The sequence below is a fragment of the Trachymyrmex septentrionalis genome, unplaced genomic scaffold (genome assembly GCF_001594115.1).
Source record: "Trachymyrmex septentrionalis isolate Tsep2-gDNA-1 unplaced genomic scaffold, Tsep1.0 scaffold20, whole genome shotgun sequence".
In the NCBI taxonomy this organism is placed as follows: domain Eukaryota; kingdom Metazoa; phylum Arthropoda; class Insecta; order Hymenoptera; family Formicidae; genus Trachymyrmex; species Trachymyrmex septentrionalis.
In genome coordinates this window covers 246517-258732 of record NW_017305180.1, presented here as the reverse complement: position 1 = coordinate 258732, position 12216 = coordinate 246517, and the positions used below count along the sequence as shown (strand labels likewise).

The following is a 12216-nucleotide window of genomic DNA, read 5'->3' as shown; positions in this document are numbered from 1 at the left end:
ATAATAGTAAAATGTATTCAAGAATTAAATATATTTAATTTTAATTGTTAATAATTTAATGGACGTACGTTTAATCGACCCAAATAGCTTAATTGTTCGATATACCCTCCAATCTCTTAATTGGAACTTGACAAACACTTTTCCATTTAAAGAAAAAAAGAAAAAAATTAAAAATGGAAGTGGCACTTGTGCTTATGATGCAGTACAACTTCTCGCAAGCGGTTATGTACGATTCGCAAAAGCGTGAAGAGAAATCTTAAAAAATTGTTTTGCATTAAATGAAAATTTGAGGGCGCGGTTTCAGCTTAAGTAATTATATGCGAAATGTACGTGCAATTATCGTTTATAGCAAATTAATATTAAATATATTAATCTTTTCCATAATATACGTATACGAGTATGTTTAAAATTAATTTAGAAACAATTTAGAATACTCTATAATTTCTAGATAACTAAAATACGGTTTCATCAATTATAAATACTTTCATCTTTTTAATTCTTATTTATTTTATTAAAAAATGTGCTGTTTTTTATAATAATGCAAAACACTATACATATAGATAGTATAGTTATATAAAGTGTTAGTGAAACCGTGGATATTTCTTGGAAAATATCAAGAAGGCACTGTATAATATATGTATAATAAATTTTTGAATTACTTATAGGAGCAAATACACAGATTAAGCGGTATGATAAGATTCGATTCAGTTAGATTCCGAAGCGAATTCCAACTAGATATTGTAAATCTAGGAAATGAAGAATTGTATAAAATCGGTGAATAGAAAACGAATTTTGATAGTTTCAATGGAAGCCGGAATACAGAATCCCTGGAGTAGACAAGAGTTTACGTGAAAAGCATTTTCTCGTTCTGATATCGCTAGTATGCTCCAAATATTCATTTAAATATTACGTTATTAATTAACCAAGTTAATAATTGTCAAAGGAAAATAAATACAAAATTTTTTCTTTCGTAATAAAAAAAAATTATCAAAAAAATAAAACATCTATTTACTATTGTTAGTGAAAAATCAGTATTGTTAAAATCATAATTTAAAGTAATATGTTGATATAAGTGGTAAATAATGACACGTAATTGAATGAAAAAATTTTATTATCAATTTTTTAACAATGTCAGTTTTGTCACTCAATAGCTAGAGTAATATTTTTCACAATGTATTTTCTGATAGATTGTATAAAATGCAAATTAGCATTATATTTAACGAATATTTTCCAATAATAATCGCAACTTTGTAGATTCATAAGATATAGTAACATTTGTAAAAGGTGTTTATTAGTATCAATATATTAAATTGATTATCAATTTACTAATAAAATACTATAATTCCGAATAAATATTATTAATAAGATTCACTACAGCACAGAAGCCGTAACAATATTGCTGTAACGTTTGCAATATATGTTACTGCTTGAACGTTATAATGTTGCTGATTTATTTACAATACTGCACATGATAACTATTTTGTCTTTATTACTTTGTACTGTATACTTTATCGATCTAGACGTACTAAATAAATTTTATTTTTTTTTTTTTTTTAAGAAAGAAAGTAATAGTTAGAATTGATAAGAAAAATTTACTTTATTATCTATGCCAATTTTCATTTTATATATTAAATAAAAAGATAATAATTGTTTCTAAGATAAATTAAATTGGAATACATTCCAAACGCAGCCGTATGCTTAAAAAATCATCCTCTGAAATAATTGGAAATGATCAATACGAAGGCTTCGTGATAGATATATAATTCAAGAAATGAGTAAGATACTAGGATTTAATTATATATTTAAAGTCCAGACTGACGAAGCTAAAATGCTGTAAAAAATAATCGCTGGTGTAAGTCGATGAAATTCTTTCACGTTTTGATTTTATCTCATAGGAATCATGAGTCGACTTCGTATGTGAATAGTGCTGCTACCTTCCATCCGTATACACAATACCAGATCAACACGTTATAGCTTCTTATACCGATAAAGCAGTTGCCTCTTCATAAATATGTCGATAGAATCTGATGATTTCCATTTATTTTAAAAAATCGTTTCATTGTTAATACAAAATTAAATGTATTTTAAATTAATATTTTCGAAAGACGTTTTTATCTTTTTTTCATTTTATAATCTAATAATTCAAAAGACATAAAAAAAGATACAAAGACCTACATAAATCGATAAAAAAACGATGAATATTAATTTTATCATGCACCTAGTATTTTCCATAGAAATTTTTTTATAACACTAAATTTTTTTATTTGATCTTGAAGGAAGCAGATTTAGCAATCACAGATCTGACGATCACGGCGGCAAAAGAAAACGTTATATATTTTACGAATTCGTTTATGAAATTAGGTAAAACATGGTAATATATTCGTAATACAATTGACAAGTATAGAGTATACTGAGATTTCAACATTTATGTTTGGATGAAATAATATTTCAGGTATAAGCGTTCTGTACAGGATACTATCAAAGACCCTTCCAGATTTATTATCCTTTCTAAGATCGTTTTCGAAAAAAAAAGACGTTTGGATACGTGTGATCGGAGCGTACATCACCGTGACAGCATTATTATTTGTAATTGGAAAACTATCCTGTAGAACAAATCCACATCCGTGCATCAAAGAGGCGGAAGTATTGGAAACACCCTTCACCTTGACAAATACTCCATTTCTAGTGATCGGAGCCATCCTGAAGTCTCTTACCGGATTTGCAAGCGAGACGATATCCACTTTAGCTTGCCAACGTCTACAGAGTGTGCTTTGAGAATGTTTTTCTTACATGAAATCAAACAAGTTCTTGAGCGCACAAAACTTCATGTCATTGCAGGTTTTTGCATACGTCTCACAGAATCGATTATGGTGCGCGCGATTAATAAGTGTCGTCCACTTCGTATATACAGTCAGCTTTTATTCTAATTCATCTACAGACCAAACGTTTGTAAGCAAGTCAAGGGATGTAAATCCCTATAATTAGCCAAAGCATTTAATAGCGGAATTTAATAGCGTTTGAAAAATAATATTAAATTTATACATACTATATATATAATATTTGATATTATTCTACTCTCTTAATAAATTTCTTAAAATGAAAGCTGAACCAATCTTTGAAAAAAATGAAAATATTTTCACGCTTGAAAAAGTTCACCTTTTTAGCAGATTTTCATTCTTTTGAAGTAAATTTCAAAAAGCAAGTAAAAATCTCACTCCAAAAGAATGAAAATTTTCCATTCTTTTTCAAAGACTGGCTCAATTTTGTCATTTAGAATAAGATTTCACTCTAAGATAAGTAATAATAAATCTCATGTTTTTTTCTGTAATTAAAACATTCTTTCGGAAATGCACAACATTTGATATTGTTTAAAAATGTTTATCTTATGACGAGATTTTTTAGCAATGTATGTAACCGCGTGTATACATTATATGTACTGCGTAGATATGTATAATTTTAATTGTTTTTTATAGACGACAAACTAATCAATCTATACTTTGTCTGTCGTGTACCTTTGCTCTTAAAATAAATAATAAAATCGAAAAAAAAAATTATAGTATAGATTTCAAAAGAATTTCAACAAGAGCTCTACGCAACATACTCCCCCCGTTGAGAGGGTCCAATCAAATATCATTCTGAATCTTACGTTACAAATTTTGTATATAACGTTATAATCAATAAAGCATCGTTGTCGCATGATTATTGTTCGACCGGAAGTGGACACAATAATTTTATTTCTCTTGATCTTTCCAGCCGTGATCTTGATAATGGCTACGCGTACCACCTTGTCTTCGCCTGGATAACACCGTAACCTTGCCCAATGTCCATTGTGCATGATAAAGCTTTGTCTTTAATCAGTACATCTCCATTATTGAGCATCAATCCGTCCATATTCCATTTGGCAGGTTTCTGCAGTTCTTTTAGGTACTCCAGGCTCCATCGCGCCCAAAAGTTCTACCTTTAATATGTTGCCATGTGGAGAGTCGATTATCTGGAACCGATAACAGATTGCCTTTCGGCAGAGACGTTATAGATTTGCCGATTAAACAATGAGCCACGGTGTTAGTGCTAGTAAATCATTCGGGTCTGAAGAAATAGAAGTGAAGGGAATTTAGAATACCCTCGACTTCGACCGTAAACGTGTTTAGTTGTTCGAAAATGAACACAGAGTCTCCTACAATCCATTTGAAGTGATTTAAAAAGCTTTACGGAGGACTTCCATAATCCATCGAAATGAGACGCGACCGGTGGAAATGTTACTTTAAACGATGTTTGTTCGCCAATTGATTTACGAGCGTTTTATGATCTTCGGAATTCAGTAAGGCATATAATTCTTTTAGTTCGTTGTTTGCGCCTACGAAATTGGTGCCATTGTCTGAATGCATATGTTCCGGTACCCCGCCGAGCAATGAATCTGCGCAGCCAGAAATCCTTCAGAGGTCAAATCACTCACGATTTCTAGGTGTATTGCTTTTATTGCTAAACACACGAAAACACATATGTAAATTTTGATCTTAGACTTGTTGCGGGATTTTCTTTCTTTGATGTAGAACGAGTCTATATATATTCAGCTAAAATCAAAATGGAAACAGCGCGTACACGGATGACCTTTTGCACCTGGTTATGACCTGGTCTGACAATCAAAATTTCTGACGGAGAATGCACAAAGTCGTCTGTATACCCGAATGATAATGCTTCTCGTGTGCTTTGCGGATAATACAGTCCGTCATCCGGTGCCGACTGGAAAGTAGAATCAGATGTTTCTGGGCAGACGTAAGATTTGACATTCGAAGGCAACCTCCAACACGTATTAATTCATTCTCAAAAATGGATTTAAATTAGCGAATTTACTTTTATTTTTTGAAACTTTGTTTAATCTTCGTTGTCAAATCGATTAGCTTGCAGTAATTTTAGCACCCGAATCTCGGCTTCATTAATTTCCTCGGTGTCTAATGGCCCGGAATATTTTCTAGGCCTTCGAACGCGAAGACAGTACGCAATCACTCGGAGTTCTTTGGAATACGAGGAGAATTTATTGAAGATGTCGAAATTGCTATTCACAAATATCAAGTAAGCGTTTCTTTTTAATTCAGGTATCTTTTTTATACGTATGGTTTCGTTCGGCCATTCAGACTCATCACCACTCATTAACCACGAGAGGCTGATGAACCATGTTCGATTTCGCGAGAACTCGAGAGGTAATTGCCCTCGAGAAATCGCATCCACGAGATTATCCTCCGTTCTAACGTGCCGCCATTCATTCGAACTTGTGAGTTCTTGAATCTTCTTTACTACGCGATTTGCTACATACGTTTTCAATAAATGTGGAGGAATATTTAGCCAATGTAACACTATTATTAAGTCGCACCAGAAGACACACCTATGAACAACTCGATCTAACGCCCCTTTAGCCCTCGTGATACAGTTGAGCTACTAACAGTGCTCCGCATAATTCAAGTCGCGGTATAGAGATGGTTTTCAGCGGGGCGACCCGCGATTTAGCGCACAATAACCTGACACGTTTCTCCTTGTTTCCTGCGCGATCGCACGTAAATGCACGCTCCATAACCCGCGTTGTTCGCGTCACAGAAACCGTGAAGTTAAATTTTGCAACACTTTCCTATGAATAATTTGCGATCAAATGAAATCGTGTTCATCTGCTCCCACTGTTTTGTAAATGTCGACCATTCCGTATGTATACTTTGCGGAATCGATTCGTTCCAGTGTAAAGCACATTGCCATACGTCTTGTATTAATCTTTTGGCACATAAAATTACTGGATCGAGCAAGCCTAACGGGTCAAAAATTTTCGCGATTTCTGAAAGGATAATTCTTTTCGTCAATTTATTATAATTTTTAATCGGATTCGTCATTAGACGCGAAATTTGTAATAACATAAGATTCAGAATGATACTTGATCGGTACACCCTCTTAATAGAGGGAGTATGTTGCGTAGAGCTCTAAATAGACGTGCACGTCAATACGAAATCGTGGTCAAATCAATCGTTCACACGCACGCATATACGTGTACGGACGTCGTGAGAACCGGCATTTCAAGAAGAAGAAAACGCGGTGTCAACACAGATCAGAGCGATGATCGGGCGCGTACGATCGTTAATCCGCTTGTGATTGTCCGAAGCGTCGTTGACCATGGTCTCCATGTTTTCGGAAACACCAATCAGGAGAAAGATCGAGAAGCCGTAGGGGGTCGTGGCGGCGTGGAGACCCCCTTTCGATCAAGAACCGAGCAAGAGTGCAGATTGTATGCGAATTCGGAGTGAGTCTAAGTTCCAGAACGTTTTGCATGCGTGATCACGACTCAGGGTTTTCCCTACGCGTCGTCGCGAATATAGTCCAGCCACGGATTATACGTAATGAGTCAGGATGACAACACCCCCAGGCATTGTCCGAAGGGTGATCCAGGAACTCGAGTTCCCCCTCGAGGCGAAATCGCCGTCTTAAATACGCGGTAACATAAGCCATAGAGACAGCGAAACGTATTCTTTAAGCGTTTTATACTTGATATAATTAAACATTATTCATAAACAAGAACACAATGTGAGATATTAGTGTTGTCTCCTTGAACCACGAAATACTTTAGCATGGTGGTTCTTTACTCTGATTGTCATTGTATCATTGTAACAATTGTAACAATGTATGTCGCCAATTTGGCAGCTGCGTTATCCACGAAATCCGTCGTGTGGTCTTTTCAAGTGGCGAAAGAACTGATTAATCTTCAGAAAATCAAGTATGACACAAAAATTAATAGCTCAATATTCTCATTCTTTGAAGTGAATGATATGATTCACAAAAGGAAGAAACGGTGATAGTTGATTAAACTATTAATTAAAATAGTGCATATTCTGCGTTATTACTTATGGAAATGCTTGGTAGCTCGAAGCAGTCAATCTCGTTTTGCAGGATTCCACGTATGAACCATATGCAATTATATACAATTACACGAAGAATCATGCTGACGAGGTGCTTATGAAAAGTAACGAGGCTTATAGAAGGTACAGCAAAAAAAATTATGCATATTTTCTGGAATTTTCAATTGAGTATATTAAACATAGATATATTGTAATGTGACGCGAATCGATGGATTTTTAGACGCCAAAGGCTACGGGATAACAATGAGATAAAGGTTGAATTCAATCATAATACAGCAGCAATAATTATGACAAGTTATTATATTATTGCCAACTACTCTCAATTTTGTGTATATTATACAAATTTGTGCAATTGAATAAAAGTCATTTTAACTGTTTTAATAAAATAATTTTTACGACAGATGTACTTATCGCACAGATTGTGTACTGCCATACTAAAGCTGCTGGAAAATGATCGGCGAGTTACAAATGGTAGAAAGAGAAACGAGGCGATGATACGTGCGACGTACAATATCTATTCTCACGCTATACTCATGTTGTATTATGGCAAGAATTACCTAGATTAAGTAAAAAAAACTGCATAATCTTATTCCCCAAAATATACCAGGTAAATACACGGTGCGGTCTATAAATTTTGAAATAAAAATTATATGATAAAGAACACGACTAAAAAATATTTTGAATATTGCCGGCGTTTAGATTGCGCATAGGTTTATGAGGTAAGAGAGGAGAGAGAAATTAAGCTGAATATCAATCAAAATGTGCAATTCTCGCCGAATTCTGTTTCGATATATTTCTAATACTTTTTTTATATAAAAATAGTTCATTTATAAAAGAGACAGGTCAAAGAATTTAGAATACTTTCTAGCATAATATCTTTCTGCATAAATATCATTAAAAAATTTACAAATCCACACACACAACTAGATCTTATCAGAACAAATTAGTGACCTTATAATACATAGTATAAAATATTATTTAAGCCTAAACTTAAAAAATTTATTTTATAAATTAAATAAACTACAAATCGTACGCTTTCCAGTATATACATATAAGTTATTTCCATAAACATATATTCAATCACAATTCTTTTTATTTTATTTCTAAAATAATTACATAAATTTTTTATTAACTTTCAAAATCTTTTCTTTTCATTCACGTATTGTATTTATTCTTATTAATTCTTAACTTTCTATCTCATCTTCTATCTAGTTCTTTTCCTTTTGCTTAATTACACGAATAGATAAAACATATAGACGGAGTATTTTATGTTTGCCTTTATTAGACTACATTTATAGTTGAACTGGCTTAAACTTCACCAATTTAGTTCGTACGTGTAAAGACGACATAGCGGCTCAGAAGTGTACGGGTTTGATAAGTAAGTAAGCCAAAGTTAAAGCCAAAGCGTGTACGCTTACTTCAAGATTGAGGAAGAAATTTACTTTGGATAAATTTTACGCAAGATAACTTTCAAGGAAAAATTTACATTTAGTCTCCACAAACTTTAATCCCACACGCAACAATTTAAACCATGATCGTTTTGCCAAAGTTATAAGCATCGAAAACTATCATTATTAAAATTTCGATTTTTATAAGAAATTATATAATATTTACGGCGAAAGTTCAAGTGGAACCATTGAATTTCGAGGATGTCAGTGGAGTATTTTCAATTATAATAAGCGGCATTGAGTTTTCTTATATCTTTGCCGGATGGACATTTCTTTGGAATATTCAAAATATCGCAATCAAACATGACATAATTATATATTTAATGATAATTTCTATGTTTGTTTTACGAAGTTATTTTATAAGCTAAAAATTTTATAGATATCCTTTACAGAAGAGCTCATAGAAGAGTTAAAATTTTTAATCAAATGCAGTGAACAACAAAAAAATCATCAAAAGAAGAAAAAAACGAACTGGAACGAGTAAAAGCGACAGCTCTGGTTCTTTATAAATACGTGCCATTTTTTTAGTAAACTATAAAATATTATATATAATAAAATAGAAATTATCACAAAGTTGTCTTGATTACAGTATTATTTATACGATATTGCTGGCTGTAGCGGAACTAAAACGAAGAAATTCGAAAATATCACGCAATTTCTGGGAATGTATTTTAATGATTACTAACGGCGCTAGGGCAAACTGAAATAACGCAGGAAATAAGTGCTTCGCTAGTAAATGCTTCGCTTGAAACCGTAATCGGACCGACGATTGCGGCACAAATCGTCGCATTACATACGTAAGAAAATCTTCGTATGCGATCGAATGTCCTTGAAAATTATATAGCGCTTTTAAATCGCGCAACGAGAGGAAATGTGTTACCATCTGGAATGGTAAAATTTTATGTTACACTTTAACGCCGGCCAATAAGCGATTATTTATATGTATCCTCCGATGTCATAAAATGTTACATATACAAGCGTCAGTTTACGCGAGAGCAATTCGAGTCGGAAATTTATATTTCTCAGCCTATGACATAACGATCGATTCACCTTCTTATGTTATCGATGAACAAGAAATGTTTCTCTCTACGTTAAATTGTGGCAATCGATTCTCGTGGACATGCATAGTAGAGAAGAGCTCCGTGAAAATTTTTCTTAATGAAACTCAAGTTGGTAAGTGAACAAATAATGGGGTTGTCTAACATATTACTAGACGCGATGCACAGTTCTTCCCGGCGGCATTATACTGCTTCCTCTTAAATAAATTCACTGGCAACTCAGAACATGAATCCTGTATTCTCTAATGTTTGTAAAACAATTTCTACACAGCTTTATAAACTTTGCATTATATTATTACATTATATTGTTTAAAAATATGTTAACGGAGAAAATAATAAAACTGCAATTGTATTGTACAATTAAAAATAGCTAAGAATTAAAAATCACAAATATCAGTCAATCTCATATATTAAAGAAACATTGAATGCTAATCCGTCAATATTTTAAAATCTAAAATTGCAATTTTCCTGGAAAACATTTTCCAAAATTGCAATTAATAAACCCAAATGTTATTGTGATCAGGATTGTGTGTAAAATATAATCTACATCTACGTGTATACAATGTGAATTATGTAAATCATGTTTTACTGTGTCCTCTATGTACCTAAACAATTTACAGATCATCGAATATGTATGTTCTCTATTGTTGCATTAGACTGCATAAAGCTTTAATCTCGCTTATATATTTTTATTTATTAATATTAATCAGATATAATAATTATAAAACTTAATTACTTTTTTCTGTATTATGTTATTCAATTTATAATAATTTACATATTTTACATAGCTTACACTGTTCACATAAAAAAAGATTCGGATAATCTTAACGTAACTTAACGTAAACAATACGTAACAATTCCATATATCTTAAGATATCACACAATCCTAATTATGATAAGTCATAATAAGACGATAAACATTATTGGACAACTGAACTGAATTTTTAATATCATAAGGTCATTAAAGGTCATGGATTATCTCAACCATTTTGTCGTAAGCACACTCGCGTATATATCCATAAGTATAGTCATCCGTGCGTGATCGGAGCAACAAAGAAGATCCGGCGGGGAGATACGCGCAGCGGCGCGTAACCGCTAGTAGGTATCCTCACGAACAGAGAAGATCTGCTCTGCGGCCGCTAAACGATCGAAGTCGCGCGGTCTCTTTCTCCGGCGGGAATTCGCCTCCGGTTTACGATCCATGGCTCGACCGATGACACAGACCCTTAAAGAATTTCCAATTGCTATATCGGACGGAGACAGAGTATCCAGCGGAGCGACGCAACGGAGAGATCTCGCAGCGAGAGAGAGGAGTCTCCGTCGGTCGCCTTATTCAAAGGTAGCGTCCAGCCGGCTGTGGCAGAAAGAGCTGTGCGGGTGGGGAAACATGCCGCTCGTAAGGTAGTATTAAAAGGCCATTAAACGGCTCGACATGACGTACGACTTTGTGCGCGCGTGCATAACGCCGAGAAGAATCGCTGGCGAACGAAAGTTCTCCTACCTACTTGTCTGCCTGCTTTGCCTGCCTGCCTGCTTGCTTGCTTGCCGCCTGCCTGCCTATCTGCCTGCCTGCCTGCCTGCCACTCGCTTGCCTCGCCCTGAACCAATAAGAAAGCATCGAGAAGACTAGATTCATTCTCTCCTACGCTATCTGTCCCCGTATTCCTATCCCTCTGATTAGGGAAACCGGAGGCGCGAAATTTACGAGCACCATGTGCGAGAATCGAAGCTGTCGCTTAGTCCGCACCTCTTCTCTCTAGCGTGGTTCCTTCTGCTGTGAATGAGACTTCATTGATTAAGGGAAACCGGTACTGCGAAATTTACGATCGGTGCGTGCACAGTGCGCGAAATGTGCAACAACGTAGACCCAAACACACACATCGAATACAATACTCTCGAAATTTGAGCTACGTTTCAGAAGACTCTCTCGTATAGAACTCAGATTAGATGTGCAAAGTTATAGATGATATCAAAGAAATTGATAAACGAAAACAAAAATAATTGGATGAATTGATAAAAAATATTTAATATCTCATTTTGCATTATAATAAAAAAATATTTATTGCAAAATGTAATTATTTATTACAGAATTGAACTTGTTTATTTCATTTCAAAATGATAAAAACGAATTATATAGAATGTCTCGATCGTCAAGATATTGATGCATTTCAAGCTTGAACGAGCACAGTTATCTCTGATTATAACTTAATATAAAACATAAGTAAGCAAACAGATAGCTGTGTACTTCAGATTCAATATCGCCACATACATTTTAAGTATTATTTTTATGCAAGACATTGTATAATCTAACTTGGCGGGCCATAGATAAATGCTCACTACTTCTTACATCTCGCGCATATGAAAACAATTTTTTTATTAGAAATAAATTGTAAAATTAATTAAGAATGAGATAATATTGATGCACAAAAGATGTATAAAATATAAAATATATGTGTGTCAAAGCAAAACCCTGCAAGTTTTTAAATTTTTCAAGAGAGCGAAAAAACTTATTTTCTCGAAAATTGATACTTAAAAAATTCTATAAAATATTTATGTAATAACTAAAGATACGCTGTAAGTCTTAAAATTTTTCAGGAGAAAAAGAAAAACTTATTTTCTTGAAACTTCAAAAATTCTACAAAATTTTATCGTAATAATTAAAGATATGAATAATCAGTTTCTGCAGAAAATTTTGATTAAGTAATTCAAGTTTAATAACAAAATAGACATTCTGCGATAAAAATAATTAAAAGATATATTAAAAAGTTGGAAAATATTGTTCAAGAACTCCACAACAGTGAATTTTTATATTCTAATAAG

The 12216-nt window shown here is 33.5% G+C and overlaps 1 pseudogene; it reads left to right on the top strand.

Moving 5' to 3' along the window:
• The window catches only part of LOC108747551, an 11523-nt pseudogene extending 2676 nt beyond the window's left edge, over nucleotides 1-8847 (top strand).
• Nucleotides 8848-12216: the final 3369 nt, after the last annotated feature.